Source organism: Macrobrachium nipponense, chromosome 11 (genome assembly GCF_015104395.2).
Source record: "Macrobrachium nipponense isolate FS-2020 chromosome 11, ASM1510439v2, whole genome shotgun sequence".
NCBI lineage: Eukaryota > Metazoa > Arthropoda > Malacostraca > Decapoda > Palaemonidae > Macrobrachium > Macrobrachium nipponense.
The window spans coordinates 29,730,476-29,750,475 of NC_061087.1; the positions used below are offsets into that span (position 1 = coordinate 29,730,476).

General features: G+C 37.7%; 1 protein-coding gene across 7 annotated transcripts in view; it reads left to right on the forward strand.

Annotated features, from left to right (window-relative positions):
- Window positions 1-20,000, forward strand: part of LOC135202104 (uncharacterized) — a 438,359-nt gene that overhangs the window by 295,139 nt on the left and 123,220 nt on the right. For 3 of the 7 annotated variants that reach the window (XM_064231603.1, XM_064231446.1, XM_064231520.1), the window contains one exon: window positions 173-211. The exons of the other annotated variants lie outside the window; for them this stretch is intronic. The gene's annotated coding sequence lies outside the window, so the exon portion shown is untranslated. The remainder of the gene's footprint in view (window positions 1-172; window positions 212-20,000) is intronic. 7 annotated transcript variants of the gene reach the window in all.

Consider the following 20,000-nt stretch of genomic DNA (forward strand, 5'->3'; position numbering starts at 1 on the left):
ATATATATATATATTATGTTCATATTTTTAAGCAGTAACCGCCTTTCCACATTATCTACTGCTCAGTATCTGCTTTTCAAAACAATATAATTGTCTATTAATTAGCCCAGGTAAATTTTCCAAGCTCACCTGTATTCTATTCGGTACTCACCCCCTTTTTTTCTCATTACAGGTAATTCCCAGACCAATTTCCATCGCAGAGGGAGTCCACGTGAGTAGAGAGAGAGAGGAACTATTTTGTGTGTAATATAATTCATAATAAATTTATTTTCGTGCTTCATATTCGTGGTAAAGTCATTTCGCAAAAAATCTTTTATAATCCGGGACTGTCGTGTTATTAATTAAAAAAATATTTTGTTTATTTTTGTAGTTCAACGTGCGTCCTAGATTAAGGATTATATTTTGACATTCGTTTTGCGAAATGAAAGGAAAGCTCTGTGATCAACTTTCAGTGATAATATTGAAATTAATTTGTACAATTCTGGTACTCTAGATGCATACATACATACAACATACATATGCATACAATAATACTAGGTGTTTAACTACTTGCAAGATTTTAAAAATTGTTAAGAAATAAATGCATGAAACTCCTGTTCATTTTTAAATCACTTTACAGTTTTTTTAAACATACGTAAAGTTTATTGCAAATTCTTTAGTTTTGATTTTTTCATTTTATTACGTTTTATTTCGTCAGAAATTATTAACTGCTTTTTCATGTATATTTTCTCCTCTGTTTCATCTTTTCGGGATTAGTAATTTGGACAGAAATTTCCTTATCGAACTGGTAAATGATTTTGATGTCAGATTTGTTTTAATAGCTCTAGTATAAAGAATATTTAGTTTTAGCATCTAACTTTTCTCGGAGTACTTTGGTATCAAACTTTCCTGGGACCTAAAGATTGAACGAGATAAAAAAAATAAAATGGCAACATATAAAAAAAATTTGCATAGACATTATACACAAACCACGATTATTGTCAGACCAAACTATACTTTGATATAAAACAAACTTTTCTGGGACCTAATGATTGAGCGAGATAGAAAATGATAAGGTAAGAATAAAAAAATTTTAAAATTGCATAGGGCTTCTGTATTTTCCTTTGCCTCCTCTTACTTATTTCTAATGAACACCTTAATATTCTTTGGAAGCTTGAATTTCGAGTCAGTGGCCCCTTGTGGTGATACGCAAACCACAATCATTGTCAGCAGATGCGTGAGCTTTAAAAAAAAAAAAGTATAAACCAATCGTTGCAATAAGAGAAAAGAGGGGTCGGCTCTCCGTCCCCACCTTCTAATTGAATTTCCCCCCTCTTCCCGCCCATCACTTAGCCGTCAACTCCCCCTCTCCCCCCTCCCCACCCCCCCCCCCCCCACCTTTTATTCGTAGTCGTGTCTTCCCTCTAACTGTCGCCTTTCCCTCTCATCCTTTCCCCCCAATCTGTTATCTATCAGGGGATACTGCTGTCATATTTTTATGGAGGCCGAGTTTCCAATCAGCTTCCTTCCTTGCCCCCTTTAGCCAGGCATTCATTCTCTTCCTTCCTTCCTTCCTTCCTTCATTCATTCATTCATTCACGATCCTCGGCCCTTCTCCAATGCCCATGTGTTCCCTTCTATGCCTTTTATGCCTTTCCTCAGTGACCAGGGATTCCCTCGTATATGCCTTTCTCCAGTGCTCAGGGATCACCTTTTATGCCTGTGGCCAGGGATCTTTTATAACTTTCCTCAGTGCCCTGGGATAACCTCTTATGTCTTTCCTCAGTGCCCAGGAATCTCATTTCGTGCCTTTCCTAAGTACCCTAGGATCCTCTGTTATGCCCCAATTATATTTCCTCACTGTCAGGCGATCTTCTTTTATACCTTTCCTCAGTGCCCAGGGATAACCTCTTATGCTTTTATTCAGTGCCCAGGATCGTCCTTTTATACTTTTCCTCAGTGCCCAGGGATCCCTTCTCATGCCTTTCCTTGATTCCCATCTCACCAATTTCATTCCTACTCTTAATTTGATTGGACAATTCCCTTTTATCTTTGTCCCTTATTTTTTTTTTCTCTCCCCTTCGGCTCTCCAAGCATTCTCAGACATTTTTGAGGAATATTTCCGTATAAGTTCTCGCCACCCCCCCCCCCCCCCCCCCCCCCCCACCCCCCCCCCCCGCCTACTTCCTCGAAAGTTCCCAATCACTTTCCAATCACTTTCCAATGACTTGCCAATCACTTTCCATAAGTCACTATCTCTCCGCAAGTGATCTCTCGGGGGTGCGGGCCTCGAACGCACTATTTCGTCTTTTGATAAATTTTTGTTGGGAAGTCGTGCAATTGAAACTTCTTCAGAAGTTCAGGTGAAAGTGCAATACATGGCTTCCCTAATACTATTCTCCTTGTTAATTTATTCGTTTATTTATTTATCTATTTATTTTTATAAGTTGGATCTCTCCTTTCTGTATTTCTCTTTATCTCGTCTTACTTCTTCCTAATGAACGACTTAATATTCTTTGGAAGCCTGAATTTCAAGTCAGTGGCCCTTTGGTGGCTTGTTCCATATGAATAGGGTTCATCTTCTGAATAATAATAATAACTAATAACTAATAATAATAATAATAATAATATATGCAAAAGAGGGTTTGTGTATTTAAATGCTTCGTGCATCCAGTGTATTTATGATGATGCAAGTATTTTAACACTTGATTATATATCGAGAAATATTCAATGGAAGGATCCACAGTAATAGTCTTGTTTATCAAGACGAAATGTTTTTGTAGAACTGTTCACAATGATCAAGTGCACAGAAGGATGGACGAAAGGTCTTAAGCATTGTAAATATATCTACAAATATAAACAAGATAAAGAAGAATATTACTGTGGATTCTTCTACTGATTACTTAGAAACACTGAGAAATATGTCCTGTTTTCAGAACTTACTTCCATCGGGTCTTCCCGACCCTCTGACCCGACTTGTCAATTTTTGTGCGCCCTGGGAGAGACCTCATTATTTCCACGCGTTTAAATCTCTCGCAGAGCTGAAATAGGCCAAATATCTCTGAATCACAACTCGCCAGCGGCTATTCTCTCTCTCTCTCTCTCTCTCTCTCTCTCTCTCTCTCTCTCTCTCTCTGCATCGACCAGGTAACATTAAATTTCTCACTCTGTCTCTCTCTCTCTCTCTCTCTGACAGCAAATTACTTTAAATATATCTCTCTCTCTCTCTCTCTCTCTCTCTCTTTCATATGACACTAGTTAACATTGAATCAATTAGTTAATCTCTCTCTCTTCTCTCTCTCTCTCTCTCTCTCTCACAGGTTCCATAAAAAGGAGAGAGAAGAGGGAAGAGAGGAGAGAGAGAAGAGGAGACGAGATGTTCAGAGAGCTCGAGAGAGAGAGAGAGAGAGGTTTCATGTCAACCACTGGTATTATAGAGAGAGAAAGAAATGTTTTAGAGAGAGAGAGAGAGATTTAATCCGATCTACCACATCTCAAAGAGAGAAAGAAGGAACACTGGAAGAAGACAGTGTTTGTGTGTGTTCCTTCCGCTGAGTTTCTTAATTGCTCACCGGGATGTTATCATTTGACGCCCAGGCGAGAAGTTAATCGGAAGAGAACAGCTTCAATTAAGGAATGGGAATTTCTTCTCTTGTTTACTTCTTGGCTTTTCCCATTTCTTCTTTCATCTTCTTCTCCTCCTCCTTCCTCCTCCTCCTCCTCCTCCTCCTTCTTCTTCTTCTTCTTCTTCTTCTTCTTCTTCTTCTTCTTCTTATTATTATTATTATTATTATTATTATTATGATATTTTTTCCTCCTCACCACCTACTCTTCTTCTTCTTTTTCTTTTTCTCCTCTTCCTCCTCTTTCTCGGGTTAATTTTCTCCGTTCTTTTGTGGTTCCTACTCCCACATTTTTCTTATTATTTTATTTTTTACTTATATTAAATATTTTTTATTGCTGGTTCCGATGCAACGTTTCTTACAATTATAGAACTTTGGACTCCATGAGGTATATATATATATATATATATATATATATATATATATAATATATATATATATATATATATGAGCAGAGTCCTAAACCAGCCTCAAAAAGAGTCCTTTTCTCCTTAATCCCCAGGGTCATTACCCCCCTTTCCTTTCGCGCGACATATCCTACCTTTATGTTCACAGTCGTTTAGCTACCGAGCGGATTATCATTACAAGGTGAGAGTGTTTAGCTTTGTGTTTATTTTCTATTCCAGGTTGTGGGGGGAGAAATTAGTTAACTAAAGCATGCGAAAATCCCCCTGTTATTCAAGGGGAGCAAAATCCTCTCCCCTAGGGAGGAGATTTTAGGGGGGATTTATGTCGTAATCAGAATTTTGACATTTACAATTTTCCCTGCGTTCGTCTGGTGCGGTTGGTGGGGACTGGAACGCACATACGTATGAGAGAGAGAGAGAGAGACGGAGAGAGAGAGAGAAGAAAGAGGAGGTTGGAAGAGAGATGGGAGACGGGACGATGAGAGAGAGAGAGAGAGAGAGAGAGAGAGAAATTGTTGATGTTACCTTTATTTATATTGAATTTTAAGATGTAATACTATATTATTTAATTCATTAACATCACATTCACACAATATGTTCTAACATTATGGAAATGAATCCCAAATTTAAAAATGTCAGAGAGAGAGACCTGGTTTACCCCAGTACAGAATTCTCTCTCTCTCTCTCTCTCTCTCTCTCTCTCGCATGCAACATTGGCCGATGACCCATCCACAGTGTGCTGAGGTTAATACAAGATTTGAGAAAAGATACAAGAATTTTTTGTTCAACATGTCTATCATGTATAGACAATGTTATTAAATCAAGATTGAATGTACAAATAGTTGAGGATGAAGAAGAAGAGGAAGAGGAAGAAGAAGAAGAAAAAGAAGAAGAGGAAAACGGAAGAGAAGTAAACAAAAATGAAATGACAGAAAGAAAAAAATAAGGAACAAAGAACAAGATAAAAGTATGGATGCAGAGATACTCATTGATACTACATATGAGGCAATAAAGCAGCATACCTACGAAGAAATAATTACGATATGACAACAGAAAAGCAAATCCCGAAGAGGCTCTCACCCAGATCTACACAATGACGGGAAAGAGGAAAAAATAGACAAGAAAGACAAAATCTGCAACCTTTTGAAAAGAGGGAATTGCAGATTTGGAGAAAGATGTTACTACAAACATCCTAAGATATGTCAAAACTATGAAAATATGGTTAATGTGCATACTTAGATGGATATGGGGATGATTGCAGAGATCTGCATCCAAAAATATGTAAAAAACCTAAAAGAAGGAAAGGATGTAAGTTCGACAAAAATGCAAATATATGCACCCTGTAGCCATGAATCATAATCAAATAAATAACCAACCAAGTAATAAAATCCAAAATAAGAAAGAAACAAATAAAGAGAGAAATCAAGAATATCAGGTAAAAGAGAAAAGCAAACCACCAATGAGATATGCAGAGGTGTCAGCAAAAAAATTTCAAAGCATCAGCTCCGAAATTCTACTCAAGAGATAATAACTGTATTTATTATGCAAGAGGATATTGCAGAAACGGAGAAAATTGCAGATTCAGACACAAAAAAAGGAAAATAATTATAAGGATGAAGGAAGATCAAATATTAATGGAAAAGTTGGATTTTTAATGTCAGAATTTCTGGAAATGAAAAAAAGAACAACATACCAGAACAGGAAAGAGACATGGGAAAATCCTTATTACTACAGTATTAAATGAAGGAGAAAACACGCAAACCATCATAGTGATGAATGCGCAGGGTTTAGTTACGAGTAACTCAAAAAGAAAATAGAGTACTTAGAAGAACTAACCCAAAATGAAAAGAAAATAAGATAATGAATATAAGTGAAACCTGGTATTCCCAAGAGTCTGGAATGATGATCAAATAAAAGGGTTCCAAACTTATAGATCAGATAGAAAAAATAGGAATCAAGGGGGAACCGCAATATATGGGAAAGACAAAAAACAAGGAAAAAATATATGAGAAATATAGTAACTCAGAATGTGAACTAATAGCGGTAGAATTTGAATCTGAAAAATTGATGAACATAGTAATATATAGACCTCCTAATACTAAAGAGTTTGACTTAATAATTGAAAAATTGGATGATATATGTAGAAATCACAAGGACTGGACTATTCTCCTATCTGGTGACTTCAACTTTCCTTTCGTAGAATGGAAAGAACGAATAGGAGATTGTGGTTGTACTTATACATATAAAAAAGAGAGTAATAGTATGCAGAAGATAAGAGGCAATTTGAAAAAGCTATTAGATATGCTACTAGAATACAACATTCAACAAATAAATCACCATGCCAACAAGAAAGGAAAATACTTTCGACCTAGTATTTGTGAACGAGATTATTATGTTAAAGAAATAATAGTTTATAATGCGAGTATTTCAGACCATAATGTCATAGAATTAACAGTTCATTCCAAAGCAAGTGAAAATAGAGATAAGCAAGAAATGAAAAAGTGGGAAGGATATGGAAAATACAACTTCTACAGTAAAAATATAAAATGGTCAGAAATTAATGAAGAATTAAACAAAAGATTGGGATAACATTTTCGTAAGTGATGACATAAGGGTAAATACGGAGATATTATATATTGGAGAGAAAAATAGTGGAAAAATATATACCGAAGAAGAAAAGTAAACATCATTCATGCATACCAAGAGACAGAAGGATCTTGTTCCAGAAAATCAGAAAGTGGAAAAAAGGTCTTGCAAAAGAAAAAATGCACATGGAAAAGTTATAGAACTAAAAAGTAAGATAGAAAATGCAGAACAAAAGATTATACAATCAAAAAGAAAATGAAAAACGGGACTTGGAAGAAAAAACCCTATTAAATATCAAGCAAAAAAAAACCCCAAACTATTATACTCATATGCGTAGAAGATGAATAATAAAAAAAAGAAGAATAGAAATAGGCCCTCTGAGAATTGAAGGGAAAAGGGAGATTAACGAATGAAAAAAAGGAAAGTTTGCAACATACTGGCAGAACGATATAAGAGAAAATTCACCCCTAGAATAGATAATGGAAGATAATGATATAGAAGTAAGGGAAGAAAATAGTGAATATTTAGCTGACATAGAAATTAAAAATGGAGCTGCTGCAGGGCCGGATGGAGTCCCTGCTATTTTGTTAAAGAAAGTAGTTCATTCTATCGCAAAGCCACTTGCAATATTATTAAGACAAAGTGTAGATACAGGCAAGATTTATGATGAGCACAAATTAGCATATATCACCCCTACTTTCAAAAGTGGATCAAGACTAGAGGCAAGTAATTATAGGCCTGTGAGTCTAACATCACATATTATGAAAGTGTATGAAAGGGTAATGAAGAAAAATATTATGAAACATTTAATAAAAAATAATTTGTTTAATATAGGACAAACACGGTTCGTACCCGAAAAAGTACACAAACCCAACTGTTAGTCCACCGTGAGAAACATATTCAAAAATATGAAAAGCGGAAATGAAACAGATGTGGTTTATCTAGACTTTGCAAAAGCTTTTGACAAAGTAGACCATAATATATTAGCAAAGAAAATTAGAAAACACAATATCGTAGATAAAGTAGGAAGATGGTTAAAAGAATTTTTACACAACAGAAAACAGATAGTTATTGCAAACGATGAGAAATCGGATGAAACCAAGGTAATATCCGGTGTGCCACAAGGTACGGTGCTAGCTGCAATATTGTTTGTTATTATGATTGAAGATGATAGATAGATAGATAGATAGATATTTTTATTGACCACAATACAAAATAATATGAATTTTACAAAAGAGTATTTGGGTCCAAATTACAAAATTAAGTACAGTAGATTTTGTACAATCTTTATACAAACTAAATTAATTTCTATTACACATATATTGTACTAAAACAAAACCAATTTAACCATAAGCCTTCAACAAGTTCCTGTAATTATATTTTACACATTATAAAAACGTGTTACATTCAATACAAGGAAAGAAGCTTATGTACATTTTACATACTACATCATAATCGGTTCTGGTTACTAGCAAGTCTTACAAGATGTGGTAACGTTATACGTCTGCCTGATCTGTAACGAAAGTGGACAATTTTCAATGACATGAGTCTCTGTCTGGACCTCACCGCATGAACACAACCTCTCATCCATCGGCAGACGGCCCCTACCTCTTCTGTTCCACCGACCTGTCTCAACTGCCAATGAATGAGCACTCAACGCATTCTTGTCCATGATACAGTTCTATATTTCATTAAGTCTTAATTGGTTTGTATAAATGTCATGAACGACTAAATCTGGGTTAACAGTTTTATAGAACACCAATCCTATTGGAATTGGAGTTTTCTGACCTTTAATTGCAGTTCACATTTTCCTTCCTCAATATCATCAGTTAGTTATCAGAGATAAGGTTTCGTATATACCTCGAAACAGAGACATAGACAGTAATGTTGAAGGATTCGGTAGTGAGTAGTTTCGCTGATGACACAAGAATAAGTAGAGAAATTACTTGTGATTGAAGATAGGAACGCTCTACAAAGAGACCTTAACAAAGTATATGATTGGGCAGAGGTAAATAGGATGGTATTTAACTCTGATAAATTTGAATCAATAAATTATGGAGACAGAGAAGGAAAGCTATATGCATATAGGGGACCTAATAATGAGACAATCACAAATAAGGAAGCAGTTAAAGACCTTGGTGTGATGATGAATAGGAACATGTTATGCAATGATCAAATAGCAATTCTGTTGGCAAAATGTAAAGCAAAAATGGGAATGTTGTTACGGCACTTCAAAACAAGAAAAGCTGAACACTGATTATGCTTTATAAAACATATGTTCGTAGTCCACTTGAATATTGCAATATGATATGGTACCCACACTATCAAAAGGATATTGCACAAAGAGAGTGTACAAAGGTCCTTTACAGCTAGAATAGAAGAAGTTAAGGACCTAGACTACTGGGAAAGACTACAATCCTTAAAAATTGTATAGTCTAGAACAGGAGAAGAGAACGCACATGATAATTCAGGCATGGAAACAGATAGAAGGAATAACAGAAAATATCATGGCACTAAAAATATCAGAAAGAGCAAGCAGAGGTAGATTAATAGTGCCCAAAACTATACCAGAAAAAAATAAAGGAAGGAAAGCACACAGGACATTAATCCACTACGCACCAGCATCGATAATGCAGCGTCTATTCAATGCGTTGCCAGCTCATCTGAGGAATATATCAGGAGTGAGCGTAGATGTGTTTAAGAATAAGCTCGACAAATATCAAACTGCATCCCAGACCATCCAAGATTGGAAGATGCAAAATATACCGGAAGATGTACTAGCAACTCTGGTAGACATTAGAGGCGCCTCACAATGAGGACTGGGGCAACCCGAACGAACTGTAAGGTAAGGTCTGTAAGGTAAAGGTCTTCTTTCCTTCTCTCTCTTCTCTCTCTTCGTCTTCTTCTTCTTCTTATTCTTCTTCACAACTATTGTAGCTTGCAATCCTTCTCTCTCTCTCTCTCTCTCTCTCTCTCTCTCTCTCTCTCTCTCTCTCTCTGTATCAATATTAATATAGCTCTGGGAGTCCTTTGCTTATCCGCTATTCAGAGCTATAACACGGCGGTCTCTCTCTCTCTCTCTCTCTCTCTCTCTCTCTCTCTCTCTCTCTCTGTATATTTCAGTCTCGAATTTCAGTTGCTTTCTGCTCACCACCGCAAGCAACAACGCTGCATTAATTAGAATCTAAGATCTATTTATACCTGGGACGTGGGTTTGGGGGGGGGGGGGGGGGGGGGGGGTGTTGTGGAACCTCCGGCTCTCAGCAGGCAGTGATTGGAAGAGAATGCTTGTGTGTGTGTGTGTGTCGTTTCCCCTGTTATGTGCGTAAGTCCCCGTGCGTTTATACGTACATTCGTGAGTATACGTATAAACGTAGTTGAATACATATGTACTCGTATATATTTATACATTCATCACGGAATATGTATATGTATGTAGGTATGTATATATATAGATAATATATAGATATATATATAGATATATATATATAATATATAAACGCCATTTACTTATTAACACAATAGTTACATCTAAACAAAACAAAGAAAACAAAAGTTCAAAAAAAAAAAAAACAATTATAAAAAATTAAGCAATTAAAAATTTAAAAAATTTAAAAATTTAAAATATTTAAGGTAGCATAAAGTATGTTCGTATAGTATACATATACATATTATATATAGATATATGACGAATAGAATGAAATGTCAACAACGCAATGAAACAAGTAACACGGGAATATATATATAAAAGAAAATTTAAAGGGGGAAAAAAATATGAAGGGTTGATGGACCTTGTCACAGCTATATAAACTGTTTTGAGCAAAGCAAGGCGAAGTGACACCTTTATTGTCCTTATTGTTCTCTAGACCTTCTCATTCGTCGTTTATGTCTCCCTGAGGCAAGACGAACGGCGCCTGACACGTTCGAGATCTATGTAAGGCTTTTGTTCTCTTGTCCGTGGGTCGTCTGGAGCGCCGCTGGTGCTGGAAGGTGATTTGGAGTCTAGGCCGCAGGGTGCTGCATCCAGAAGGATTTTTTGAGGACCCATAGGAGTTTTAATGCCAGATGTTGCTTCCAGAAGGATTTTTTGAGGACCTATAGGAGTTTTAATGCCAGATGTTGCTTCCAGAAGGATTTTTTGAGGACCTATAGGAGTTTTAATGCCAGATGTTGCTTCCAGAAGGATTTTCTGAGGATCGGTAGGAGTTTTACCGCCAGATGTTGCTTCCAGAAGGATTTTCTGAGGATCGGTAAGAGTTTTACCGCCAGATGTTGCTTGCTGAAGGATTTTCTGATGACCTATTAGAGCTTTACCGCCAGATGTTACTCCCAGAAGGATTTTTCGAGGACCTATAGGAGTTTTACCGTCATCTGTTGCTTCCAGAAGGAGTTTTTGAGGACCTATAGGAGATTTTAATGCCAGGTGATGTTTGCAGAAGGATTATTTGAGGACCCATAGGAGTTTTACCGTCATCTGTTGCTTCCAGAAGGAGTTTTTGAGGACCTATAGGAGTTTTAATGCCAGATGTTGCTTCCAGAAGGATTTTTCGAGGACCTACAGGAGCTTTACCGTCATCTGTTGCTTCCTGTCTCCCAAATTGAGTTGGAACCCGGCCCGTAAACTGGTTAGCAGTGACGCAAAGATTGGGAATCGATCTATCAGATTGCGATCAAAGGGATGTATGTGTTTGTGTGTGTGTGTGTCTTTTGACACTTGATTTTTAGCCAATGTTCAAGGTTCCACCTCTCTATCATTCCTCTGGCGCTCGTGGGAACCTGGTTCTAGTCTATCCCATACAGATCCTGGTTTCTTTCTTAATTTTTTAAGGACGTGCAAACTGTAAAGTGTACGTTTGCAGAGTACGTCCGCATGTCAGAATGGAATAACTGTTGTTAGATTCGTGGGTCGTAATTTTATTTAAGAGCATTTCATTTGCATAAGGTTGGCAGTCGGGAGATCAGTGATGTTATTATAATCTATATATATATATATATATATATATATATATATATATATATATATATATTATTTATAATATATATATGTGTGTGTGTGTGTGTGTGTGTGTATGTGTGTATATGTCCAGTTGTTCAAGAGTTTATAATTTAAAAATGATGAAACAGCAATTAGTGACAAGGCTCGATAAACAGAATTTGGCTGTACGGCGAATGGTTTGTGTGTGTGTGAGAGAGAGAGAGAGAGAGAGAGAGAGAGAGAGAGATTGCGGCAGGGTATTCGCGTATGCACGAATTTATGCGTCCATGAATGTATGCATGCGTGCATGCATTTATAATTCACATTACGAATTCGGGACGGCTAAAACAGCAACCTATTGATTCGACCTCCCTGTCCACATATCATATTTCACTTAAATCAGAAGAGACGATACGACGCATTTACGAAAAATATAACACACCCTTCTGGACGCGTATTCCCATAACAGCGTTACCGGAAAGGTTAACTCTTTCGCAAAAAAAGGTGAATTAATAACAAAATAAAAACTCATTTATCACCAGAAGGCTCCAGCCAACCCTTCTGGGGGATCTGAACCACCCCTGGCAGGACGAAGCCTTCCGTAATGAAGAGGTTTAATCTATCATGTTTTCGCATTTTTTTTTTTTACTTTTTTTTACTTTTTTTTGGTCTGTGCATACGGATGCTGTCTGGTCGCCTTACGTAACCTGTGTGGGTTAGAGAGAGAGAGAGAGAGAGAGAAATGTGGATGCGGTCTTCCTAATTAGTGTTGGGCCAGAGAGAGAGAGAGAGAGAGAGAGAGAGAGAGAGAGAGACCTTTTACCAATTTGTCTGAATAATAGAAAGTGGGGGGTCAGTTACCAACGGCTGTTTGAGAGACTCACAGCTATAACCGGTGGTCAGGTACTAAAAAAGCTGTTTTTCGTCTTTCTTTAATCGTTCGTGAACGCCACCTTTAGAGGTCTGGCATCCACTTTAGGGTCTCTCTCTCTCTCTCTCTCTCTCTCTCTCCAGGACGGAATAACGTTAATCTGTGACATCTACCCGAATATATTAGTGTGGCGTTGGTTTTGCGTAGTTTGCAACTGTATATTGGTCGTGGTTCATCACGCTTTAAAAGCCTGAATTACCCCCCCCCCCCCCCCCCACCCCCCGAAGGGAGACGGACAGACAGACACAGACAAAGAAGGTAAGATCTGAGGGCGGACGGACAGACAATACTTTCCCCTTTTGTAGAAAACTAAAACTAGAAAATGATTCAGGTATAAAGCCTCACTGTCTTTGAAAGCAAGTTGTAAATATTATTATTCAGAAGAAATCTGTAGTTTATTAAAAGAAAAAGGTTAAAAAATAATACTTTTTTTCCAGGAGGATATAACTATAGTCTTGAAACTTTCTTTTTCACACGAGGAAAGTTTAACTATCGTCTTAAAACTTTCTTTTTCGCACAAGGAAAGTTTAACTATCGTCTTAAAACTTTCTTTTCTCATAAGGAAAGCTGAACTATCGTCTTAAAACTTACTCTTTCACACAAGGAAAGTTTAGCTATTGTCTTAAAACTTTCTTTGTCACACAAGGAAAGTTTAACTAAAGTCTCAAAACTTTCTTTTCACACAAGGAAAGTTTAACCATCGTCTTAAAACTTCCTCTTTCACAAAGGAAAGTTTAACTATCGTCTTAAAACTCTTTTTCACACGAGGAAAGTTTAACTATTGTCTTAAAACTTTCTTTTTCACACGAGGAAAGTTTAACTACAGCCTTGAAACTCTTTCGTTGGGGAAAAGTCCAGCTATTGTCATATTATCCATAAAAAGCTTTTAAACGATAGGTTACAAGCTATGAAAACATTCTATGAAATCAACTTTAGCGAAAGTTAACTATAGTAGATTCATAGTAAGCGTGCATTGTATGTCTAGGCCAGTCTCTTATGACGCTCCTGATAAGCCAATCACAGGGCTGGAAACTCTCAGTCTCTATCGAGAGTTCATATGGGCAGGATGTATGTTCCAACCTCTCCCGTGGGATACTCTTAAAAGAGTATCCCTCGGGAGAGGTTGGAACATACATCCTGCCCATGTGAATTCTCTCGAGAGACTGAGAGTTTCCAGCCCTGTAATTGGCTTACCAATAGCCAATCAGGAACTTCGTAATGGACTGGCCTAGAAGTCTTCTTAGACTTCCGAAGCGTTCGCATACGTCTCTTCATCTGGCTATCGTATCGTCGGTGATTCAGCAGCGTGCGTGAGGCAAGAGAGCAACTATAGCAGGGAGAAAGGTGCCCCCCCCCTTCCCCGAAACCCCCATCCCCCCCCCCCCCCCCAGCGGAAAGACTTCGACGAGAATGAAAAACACACTTTACGATCGCGCTTCTGAAGACGATGGTCTTAGTCACAGCAAAAACCAGTTCTGAGATCTTTTAAAAGTCGATGCCGATTTCGTATGGGAAAAGTTAATCTGAAGAGTGTGTTGTTATTGTTATTGTTTTTTATTTATTCCGTATTCCCTGGAACAGCTATTCCTGATTTGCATACGTGCATGATTATATGATTGTGTATGGGTGTGTGTGATCGTGCGCAATTTTGTATGTTAAGCTCTCATGCTTGTTAATGATATGCAGAGGTTAAAGTCTCTCTCTCTCTCTCTCTCTCTCTCTCTCTCTCTCTCTCTCTCTCTCTCTCTCTCTCTCTCTCTCAGGAGCATTTTCTCACGTATAATTCCAATATATTGCAGTCTGAGTATATACACCTATATCCCATCATACGAATTTATTTCAGAGTTATTATTTAGAGTAATAAATAAACTGCTCTTATGCAACTGACAGATAGAACAATAACATAAGAATCCCCTTCGTAGAATATATAGCTCGCCCGTAAGATCCTTCCCAGTCGTAAAGATAGCAAATGGCTGTCATTTCCTGTCTTCCTGCTTCTCTAGAAGACCCGTCGCTGGGCGCTGTTGGTATTTGTGACCCAGGATAGATAGATCACAGTCAATCAGTCAGTCCTTTCCTGCTACTCACTTCTGGACGGTTTCTAAGCACCCAGGATCCTCCCTCCTCTCTTAACGTACAGAGTGGCTGCCTTGGTCTTGAGAGAGTTCTCCAATAGGGATTCTTGCAGCTTTTTCGTCTTTCAATCCTTCTAGAAATTATTGCAGCTCTGATCTTGAAAGCTTTGGATAAGTTCTTGCAGTTCTTTTTTTTTTTGCTTTAAAGCTTTCTATGACAAATTCTTGCAGCTTTCTCTAGCAGGTTTGATATTTAAAGCTTTCTAAGAGAAATTCTTGCAGCTTTCTCTAGCAGGGTTGGTCTTTAAAGCTTTTTAAGAGAATGTCTCGCAGCTTTGATCTTTAAAGTTTTCTAAGAGAAATTCTTCCAGCTTTCGTCTTTAAAGCTTCCTAAGAGAAATTCTAGCAGGTTTGATCTTTAAAGCTTTCTAAAAGAAAGTCTAGCAGCTTTGATCTTTAAAGCTTTCTAAGAGAAATTCTAGCAGGTTTGATCTTTAAAGCTTTCTAAAAGAAAGTCTAGCAGCTTTGATCTTTAAAGCTTTCTAAGAGAAATTCTTCCAGCTTTTGTCTTTAAAGCTTCTTAAGAGAAATTCTAGCAGCTTTGATCTTTAAAGCTTTCTATAAGAAAGTCTAGCAGCTTTGATCTTTAAAGCTTTCTAAGAGAAATTCTTCCAGCTTTCGTCTTTAAAGCTTCCTAAGAGAAATTCTAGCGGTTTGATCTTTAAAGCTTTCTAAAAGAAAGTCTATCAGCTTTGATCTTTAAAGCTTCCTAATAGAAATTCTTCCAGCTTTCGTCTTTAAAGCTTTTTAAGAGAAATTCTAGCAGCAACGATCTTTAAAACTGTTTAAGCGAAATTCTCTCCGCTTTGATCTTTAAAGTTTTCTAAGAGAAATTCTTCTAACTTTTGTCTTTAAAACTTCCTAATAAAAATTCTGGCAGCTTTGATATTTAAAGCTTTCTAAGAGAAATTCTGGCAGCTTTGATCTTTAAAGCTTTCTAAGAGAAATTTTGGCAACTTTAATATTTAAAGCTTTCTAAAAGAAAGTCTAGCGGCTTTCGTCTTTAAAGCTTCCTAAGAGAAATTCTGGCAGCTTTGATCCTGAAAGCTTTCTAAGAGAAATGGGCAAGTTTGAAGCTTCTGAGAATTCTGGTCTATCTATGAATTTTTGTCGGTGATTTACGCACCTGTTGGTCAGTCACTTGAAGTGGGTCGTAGCCGTTTTGATTAAAGAAGCACATGGGCTAACAACCCCATCCTAAAAAGACCTGTAATGACCTGCTTGAAAGATGATAGGAATCGAGGGTCAAGTCAGGTCACGTCGATGTTTGTTTAGCCAGAGAGCGACAGGTCATTAAGGTTTATTTTTTCTTATCGAGAATGGTTTTTTAGAAGCCTGCTTTTACTTATTTCGTTTGGGGGAGGGGGTTATGGGGTAGGGGTGGGGGTGGGGGAGGGGGTATTAATTTATTACGGGCACCTAATGGCCCAGCTGAATGTTTTTGACGATTATCAGTGATTGATCGACGATGACGGCATTAATTAAAAGCTTTCTAATGAGCGTCTTTCTTTCGAGATAATATAATTTTTTTTCATTCTAGTTTAAATTTCCTGATTACATTAAGGTGGCTAGTTTATTTTCGGGAAAAGAAAAATTATGTTTGAGAGCAATATTGCTAACATGTGGTATATCTAGGAATGTCTTAAAAGAAGGTAAAAAATTAAGCAGTTTGAGAATCCTTCAAGAAATATCAGAGTATTTGTTTATCGATATTTTATTTTCCTAATTATTCTTTTTTCTGAGTATTTATTTATATATAAATGTGTGTATATATGTATATTTAATTTAAATAGTTTAAGTTATTTCTTGCGACTGTAACAGCCGGTTAGAGTTCATCCCAACATTCTCTCAGTCACTTCCGGGTTTCAAACTCTCTCTCTCTCTCTCTCTCTCTCTCTCTCTCTCTCTCTCTCTCTCTCTCTCTCTCTCTCTCTCTCTCAAACATGCTTCTCGTATTTCCAGTTCTTGGCCTCGCTCTCTATCAGATATAAATGTGCGTATGTGTTTGTACATAGAAGTACGTATAGAAGAGAGAGAGAGAGAGAGAGAGAGAGAGAGAGAGAGAGAGGCACGGCCCGTTTTCCTTGTGATTGGAAATTCATGAGGTCGACAGATGTTACATATTTGATCGATTTCTTTCTCCGAAAGGAGAGAGACAGAGAGAGAGGGAAAGAGGAGCTATTAATAGAGCCTCGAAGAGAGAGAGAGAGAGAGAGAGAGAGAGAGAGAGAGAGAGAGAGAGAGAGTTAGAGAGAGAGAGAGAGAGAGAGAGTGAGAAAGCGAAAAAGAGAGAATATTCTGTGTTGGCTTAAACAAGGTCTCTCTCTCTCTCTCTCTCTCTCTCTCTCTCTCTCTCTCTCTCTCTCTCTCTCTCTCTCTCTCCTTATAGGTCGGTTCATGTACTAATAGCCCTTAGCGATATATAGGTCGGTGTTAATAGGGATTAATGGGGGTTATCGTTTCCTACAGACATTGTATTAATAGATCTTTGGTCTGTTAGAGGATATAGTCTTTAATCAATATCTATCATCCAGGTCATCAGGTAGGCCTTGATCTGGTCCAGTGGCCTGTCGGAACCTCCTACTCACAAACACGCATATACACATACAAACATACAAGCACAAACACCCACGCACAACGTCAACACAAACGCCCACTAGCATGTACGCACACACAAACACGCATACAAATACCCCCACACAAACACACGTACAAACACCCCCCACGCAAACAGACACGCAGACACATACAAACACCCCAAAAAATCCGACACAAACACACATACAAGCACTCCCAGATAGACACATATATACACTCATACAAACACATCCACACACGAACACCGACTCACAAACATACAAACACCCCCACAAACCCCCAAACTCAAACACATATAAAACCCCACACAAACAGACACACACACACACACACCCATTCAAACACTTCCACACACAAAGACCAACACACAAACATACAAACACCCCCACACAAACACTCCCTCAAACACATATAAAATCCCCCACCCCCCCCCACAAACACACCAACACACAAACCCAAGGGGGGATCCAGGCGCGCTCAGTTATCCATCAATTGAAGTGTCAGTCCATCAGCCCCATTACTCAGTCCACGTTACAACAACCGCGAACTTGTAGTTGTAACCCATATGACGTTATTCCAATTAATTGGTTGTAACGCGGTGTTGTGAACCCGCTATCGATCTGGTGCGACTACAATGAATAGTTTGTGATAGATAGTTATGGTCCATTACGTATTTTTCCGTCTTATAAGACGCAGAACACTAAATGACTTATGTTTTTGTCTCTTTATTTATCAGTTAGTTTGTTTATTATTTTGTTTTTAATTATAAGTGATTTCTTAGTGATCTCTTCTCTCGGTATTTTAGTCATCTGCTTTCATTTGTTATTGTCAGAGTCCCCTATGAATAGGGTTCATCTTCTATATAATAATAATAATAATAATAATAATAATAATAATAATAATAATAATAATAATAATAATAATAATAATAATAATAATAATAATGATAATAATAATAATGAGTTTACTAGGTACCTCTTACCTCGATTTGGGAGGAGAAACGATGAACATCCGAGATTATAGAAGAAAGATTTATAGGGACCTAATGGAGAGAGAGAGACAGAGAGAGAGATAAACACCTCAATAAGAGTAAAGAAAGCTCGATAAAGGTACCGTAAAAAGAACCAAATAATCATGCAAGCAAATGAGAGAGAGAGAGAGAGAGAGAGAGAGAGAGAGAGAGAGAGAGAGAGAAAACAACCCTTCCCCTGGAATCGATATTGGAGGTCATCACAATAACAGCGAGAACTTGTGTGCTTTATGTCACCGATTAAAATGAAAAAAAAAAATTAAAAAAATAAACAAAGTCCGACACAAAGCACCGCTGGGCCTTTGTACCTCTGCCGCTATTGTTTGCGTTGTTTGTAGCCGGAATTAATCCTCTATTCACTTTGGTCTTTTGTGAGCTGAATCTGGACTTATTGGGAAATAATAACAGGCCGCATTCTCTTTACACAATTTAAGATTCGTCCCTCCTGTTCTACTTCTCTCTCTCTCTCTCTCTCTCTCTCTCTCTCTCTCTCTCTCTCTCTCTCTCTCTCTCGTGGAATGAACTGCCACCAGAAGTTGTAAACAGCAACAATGTGGAAGAGTTTAAAAGAAAGCTTGACAAAATCATTAGGACACTGTGAATGAACAGTAAAACCTGCTCCTACAGATAAGTGAGCACACGGTGTCTCCTCGGATGGACTAACAGGTCTTTGAGACATCCTAATCCTTGTAACTCTCTCTCTCTCTCTCTCTCTCTCTCTCTCTCTCTCTCTCCAGTTGCTTGCATGATTATCTAGTTCTTTTTACGGTACCTTCATCGAGTTTTCTTTACTCTTATTGAGGTTTTTACCTCCTCTCTCTCTCTCTCTCTCTCTCTCTCTCTCTCTCTCTCTCTCTCTCTCTCTCTCCATTGGCTCCTCTCGTTCTCCTCAAACTTTCCTCTTCAGATTGCATGATTAGATCTATTTTCAAAAGTCGTATTTGACGTGAAGTATAGATCACCATCCCCACGGGACGATCACTGAACCTCGGGCGCTGGAGACTCACTTGACCAAACCAGTCTCTCTCTCATCTGAGATGTTCATCGTCTCTCCTCCAAAATCGAAGGAGAATTAGGCTGACTAGAAGTGTATATTAAGTCAAGGGGAGATGTACCTAGTCAATTTATTATTATTATTTTATTTATTCATTTATTTATTTATTTATTTATTTTTGGTTTATCACAGACCTCCAATTCGACTGGGTGGTATTTATAGTGTGGGGTTCCGGGTTGCATCCTGCCTTCTCAGGAATCCATCACTTTTCTCACTATGTGCGCCGTTTCTAGAGCACACTCTTCTGCATGAGTCCTGGATATTTCAACCCCTAGTTTTTCCCAGATTCCTCTTCAGGGATCTTGTGATCGTGCCTCCTAGTGTCCCTATGATTGTGGGTACAATTTTAACTGGCATATCTCATATCCTTCTTATTTCTATTTTAAGGTCTTGATACTTATCCATTTTTTCCCTTTTCTCTCTCTTCAGCTCTGGTGTCCCATGGTATTGCGACATCAATGAGTGATACTTTCTCCTTGATTTTGTCAATCAGCGTCACGTCTGGTCTATTTGCACGTATCACCCTATCTGTTCTGATACCAGAGTCCCAGAGGATCTTTGCCTGATCGTTTTCTATCACTCCCTCAGATTGGTGCTCATACCACTTGTTACTGCAAGGATGCTGGTGTTTCTTGCACAGGCTCCAGTGGAGGGCTTTATTATTATTATTATTATTATTATT